Consider the following 6,059-nt stretch of genomic DNA (forward strand, 5'->3'; position numbering starts at 1 on the left):
GAACATTATTGAACATTATTGCTGTTAACAGATTATCTCTATCTTTAATAATATTCAAGATAATAACCAAAAAAGACAAAATTTCCATAAAATTACCAATTATGGGGCAGCAACCCACAGCAACCCAATAATGGGTTGTCCCATTCATCAGAAAATTTCAGAACAGATATATCTTGACCTGATTAACAATATGATCCGGCGTCAGATTTACTCTACATGCTTTGGTTTCAGAGTTGTAAGCAAAAATCTACATTTTACCCCTATGTTCAATTTTTAGCCATGGCCGCCATCTTTGTAGGTTTGCCGGGTCACTTGACATTCTTTTCAGTTAAATACACAAATGATGATTGTGGCCAAGTTTGGTTGAATTGGCCCAGTAGTTTCAAAGGAGAAGATTTTTTGTAAAAGTTAATGGACGACAGATGACGGAAGACTAAGGATTCCAAGTGATGAGAAAAGCTCACTTGGTCCTGTGGGCCAGGTGAGCTAAAAAATGACTAAACTCTTTATCATCGTAATAATAAAGTAATAGCACATCATCAAAAAAAGATTTACCATGCAATTTCATAATCTCTTCATGTTTGACCTTAACACCTAAAACTCAGTAGAGATTTCCATGTACGGTATTCTTAAAATGTATTCTGGTGCATTAACATATGTTGGGCTTTGAACTATTTCTCATTACAAAATAGACAAATAGATAAACAAAATACATTATTATCAACTGATCGATCTGTTACTCAATCAACCGAATTATCCGAACTTGTACCTGAAAAAACAATGAGATTAGTTACAAATTTCCATTAATAAAGCAGCTATAATAGCTATAGGTATCTTAATAGGGTTGTTTCTGTCAATTTAAAAAAACAAACTTGGAGGAATATACGTTCATCGGCTAATTGAATATATCGGACAATCAGATATTTTTAGCTGACATTTTGGGTATCCGATTGGCCGGAGTCTACTGTAGTAAAGGCCATATGGATGTCTGTAATGGCTTACATCAAAATTTACTAGTTTTTGACTATGACCCTTCTCCATAGATTGATTTTTAAGATTGACTTAAAAAGAAACAAGTAAAAATTATATATATGTTTATTTCCTGTGTGTATGCTAATTGTTTGAATAACAACATTTATAAAAGTCTGTGACTGTCATTCTCTATCAGCACACAAATACTAAGTATATTTCTCTCAAGTCAGCTTCTCTGTGTTACAGTTCCATATATGTCCATTCTAGAAGAAAAAATCATTAATTAATAGATTTATAGTATATGTACTGTATTGCATATCATTTTAAATCAAAGTTTGGTATTGTCTATTTGACTTTATGAAGGATCAGAATAGTTCATACAAAAATAAGAAAAAAAAACCAATTCATAATGATACATGAACAATAAAAAAAAAACCCACCTGTGATCAAATTCAGAACATATCAGGAGATCATGTGCAAAAATCTAGTAAAATATAACATATATTTTTTCACATCTTAATTTGAAGCTATTACATATTGATCTTATCTCCCTTTGCAACTTCAATGTACTACAGAATGTAATTTAAAAGCTAAAATTATATTTCACAAGGTATTTTAGAGCTTTGTTTAAAGAAAACTAGTTTGTAGAATGCATAGAAAAACACCATTCTAGAAGAAATAATTCAAAATCTGATATAATATATATATATTTATGTGTTTAGTAAAATAAAACATGCGTCGGTCTAAGATTTTGATAAGTGCAATTTATACTATAGCTAGAAACAAGCATGAGAGGAGGCCACTAAAAAGAGCATATTTTCCTTAAATATTTAATTTTGACAAATGTTACTAAGCCTTCAATAATTTTTCTTCAACCCATTCATTTTTTCTGCTTGAAAAAAAGTTTTGATAAAGGAAATGTGATACTGTAAACCAACTTTTTTTCGCGGATACTTTATTTCGCGTTTTATCCTTTCTTGTCTATTTCGCGGCTATTTAATTTTGCGATATTCTAATTTCTGGATATACAATGATGTAGTTTAATAAGGAAAGATCTAAGATAAAGCATATTCGCGACGATTTATATTCGCGTTATTTTCCTACTCGCGAAAGTCGCGAAAATAAATCGCTCGCGAAAAATAAGTTGGTTTACAGTATATATACAGTCTGCACCAAAATCTTTTCTCAACTACTAGTCCAAAGTCCAATATTCTGACATTTTTCTTATTGGTTCAAACAAAGTTTTGCAAAAACTTACTAGTCCAAAAGAAATTTTACTTGTCTGGGGCTTCAGATATGCAGAGATATTTTTTATACATAAAATTAAGAAAGGAAATGGGGAATGTGTCAAAGCGACAACAACCAGACCATAGAGCAGACAACAACTGAAGGCCACCAATGGGTCTTCAATGTAGCAAGAAACTCCCCCACCAGGAGGCGGTGTCCAGCTGGCCCCTTAAAAAACATGTATACTAGTACAGTGATATTATACATGCATGTTTATAGTGGCTCAAATCTTCAATTCTCTCCAACTTCAAATCATGTAAAGAAAAATCACAAATTTATAGATATTTGAAGAATATGTGAGCAAAAATTTGTTCCTGTGAAAAAAGTTCCAGTGGAACTAATATCACAGGAAATATGTTCTGGGAGAACTTTTTTCACAGATGATTTCTATATAATTTGTTCCATCTCTATAAAATAAGTTCCACACTTTACCTGTTGAAATAAGTACCGGGTTGGTGAAATTTGTTCCTTCCTCAGTGAAATGAGTTCCAGGTTTATGATATTTGTTCCTTGACCGGTGAAATAAGTTCCTTGACTGTGATATATGTTCCACTGGTTGAACAAGTTCTCTTATATAATGAGAATTTGTCATCAGTGAGTTTAAAGTTATCATTCAATTGCTTTATAAAATTAAGTATTATATCAATAATAAATGAAAAGTAAAAAGTGAAAATCTTTTAATTCGGATCTTGTGGAGTATAGCATATGTAAAGCAAATGTTTAGTTATATACTCCGTAAAAATGTAAAATATGACACTTTCAGCCAGAAAAGAGAAGAATAAGAAAAATCATTTAGAAAAAGAGTATATATTAGAAAATGAACATATGTACTTATTTGAAATGGACATAGTGACTGATCAATTATATAAAAAGACACACTCTTTTGAAACTGTGCCATGAACCAAGTACATGTATGACTAGAAAACGGGGTAATGCTAGTTAACAGAAACCAAGAAGGAATACCAAATAAAACATAAATACAAAGTATGATACATTACCATTGCTTTTATTCCTTATTTCCATGCTATAGTTACAGTCATGCCTTTAATTGCAAAAGTATTCCATGCAAACATACTCAGTACAGCATTATAATAATTTAAATGTAACAAGAAAACGTTTTTCTGTGCAATATGTTGCAAATGTACTTATTTTCTGATTCTTTCTGTGAAAAAAGGTTTGAGCGGAACTTTATCATTGATTTTATTTTTAAATAAATACATGTTTGTTTAAAACTTTAATATATAACAGGAACTTATTTAACTTTAAAAAAAAACTTAATATTGATTTGAACAAAATTCATGGAGCTATGATTTTTGTTCCAGAATTTATTTCACATTTAATCATAAAATTTAGTTACAGCAAATTTTACAATGCTGGAACATATTTTCTGTGAAATAAATTCCAGTGGAACATATTTTCTGTGAAATAAATTCCAGTGGAACATATTTTCTATGAAATTAGTTCCGGCGGAACAAATGTCACACTGGAACAAACTTTTTGTTACAAATACACATGATTAGTGACAGATTTCAATATTGAGTTGCTATAAATTTGCTTTAGTTTGTCATTTTTTGCCAAAATTGAATGTAATATTATGAATGAAAGAGTAAGATCAGCAAAACTGTTTATTTTCATACTTAAATATTGTTTTTATGGTACTCCGAACAGACTATTTGACAAAAATAATCAAAATTAGCTGATTTCTCATTTACAGTCATATAAAATTGCACATTAGTTTACTATCAAACCGACATTCAAGTACAAAAGTAGGGTTTGTTCAACCCTACCTATATTTCTAGCATATTACAGAAATAATCAGTTTTAATGAGGACTAAATTTCATGGTCTAAAATTGACATTTCACATTATTTTATCTGTTTCAAAAGATTGCAGTATTTTACATTTACATATGATTATATGACCTTAGTTTTTCATTAAATTTTATTTTTTTAAACTAGAAACTTAATTTACACTTTAAATATGAATTCACTTGTCCTATTTTGACAAAAAAATGATGTTGTAATATATGTACATGTATGTATGTATGAGGGTCTGGATTTGGGGGGGGGGGGGGGAGCTGTTATTCTGTATCAGTAAACATTTAATTTTCACCCCTTTTTTCTCTTATCTTCAAAAAATTAACCTGGCCCTTTTTTCTCTTATCTTTAATCATTTAACCCATCCAAACCCTCATGTATACATTCAAAATTCTAATTATTTTATATATAAGACTATTTAAAACTTACCAAAAGATAAAATACTATTAAAATTAACATTTCCCACGATAAATTTTTAAAACTGCTACTTCTCACATCTCCTGCCTGTCCTGGCACCTCATGTTATGACAGCTGTGTCATGATAATCAGTTACTTAGTACAAGAAACCTAAAAAAATAATTATCTATCATCAGAATCAGCACTATATATTTTAAAATATACAGCTAGTCAACAAAAGAGGGGTACTGATCATGATTTCCCCCTGCACTTTTCTGTGTCTTTACCGTCAGCCTACACATGCAAGTCTTAAAGGAGGGAAAATTGAAGACAGGGACACCAATGCAAAATAGCATAAATTCAATAAAAACACAAAAATTAAAAATATATAATCATATAATATAAGGTTAGTGGAATATAACAGTATTATATATGCCTCGTTTTCTGTAAACTAGCCATTAGTAGCTAGATGATCCAACCGATAAATGGAATGTACATGTACATTTTGTGTACATTTAAAAAAAAAAAAGTGATTATGCATTGTACTTGTACATTTTTGTAAATTAAAATACATGATTCTGGCATTTGAACATAACTATTAGTATTTGCAGCCTATTATCTATCTATCTATCTCCCTTTTAAGGAGTGGACACATTCTTGAGTGTTACTGATATATACTCCAGCTTATAAATGTTTAATTGTTTAGAAATTATAGACACAGAGAAAAATGTTTGTACTGTTTGTCAATATGCCGAATCCAAATAAAGTTTTACTTACTTACTTTACAAATACAAATCCTTGATCATGCCAATGCCACACAATAATGATAATGCAGTGGGTTTTTTTAGGGGAAGGGGGTGATCCTACCATCTTTAATATCCAGCACACTATTTTCTGTCTATGAGAATAAATTTATGCATGCCACAGTATGGTACCGCAGCTAGAATAAAGTGTGATACTTTTTTTTTGAAGTACCCCCTCCCCCTTTTTAAAATTTCTGTTATTTCTCCTTCCAAGAAACGGTAATTTGGATTATTGTCCACCAGCGATCAGACCTGACTCCTATGCAATTGAATTCTGTCATATACATTGATTTAAAATAGTTATATCGTTTAATATAAGTAAAATTCATACCTGCATGGTTTGTACGCTGGCGGCCGCCAACTTGGAAAACGTAAACAAAGTAGTTCGCATGTACGCACTTTCAACAGAATGACCAAACGGCTACAAATTGGCGTAGGTTAAAAAATGAACCGTTAAAGTTAATACAAAAACATGTTTTAAATATATGTTTATGCAATTAACGAAAAAATGTATGCATGCGCTGCGGATGCTTAAACCCCAATGTACATAGACACGGACTATTTGATAACAAGTTTCATATTTCTGACTTTGTACAGGACATTTTAAGAAAAAATGGTCGGTTGAATCTAATGTTATGGCTAGCTAAACATCCCGCTTATACAGTGATGTTAATACATATCGTTAAAATGACAACACTACGCGACAGTGTTGTTAAAACTATCACGAACTATGAACCTAATAGATTATATATACGTTTCATATATGAAAAAAACTAGCGCTGTTT

At 30.7% G+C, this 6,059-nt stretch overlaps 1 long non-coding RNA gene across 1 annotated transcript; it reads right to left on the bottom strand.

The window, feature by feature from the left end:
- Positions 1–1,086: 1,086 nt before the first annotated feature.
- LOC139522519 (uncharacterized) lies at positions 1,087–5,750 on the bottom strand. Its single transcript, XR_011664459.1, has 3 exons — positions 5,606–5,750; positions 4,505–4,642; positions 1,087–1,235 (listed from the first exon to the last, which is right to left on the bottom strand). It is a non-coding gene; the product is annotated as an uncharacterized lncRNA (long non-coding RNA).
- Between the last annotated feature and the right edge of the window lie 309 nt (positions 5,751–6,059).

The sequence above is a fragment of the Mytilus edulis genome, chromosome 5, assembly GCF_963676685.1.
Source record: "Mytilus edulis chromosome 5, xbMytEdul2.2, whole genome shotgun sequence".
Classification (NCBI taxonomy): Eukaryota; Metazoa; Mollusca; class Bivalvia; order Mytilida; family Mytilidae; genus Mytilus; species Mytilus edulis.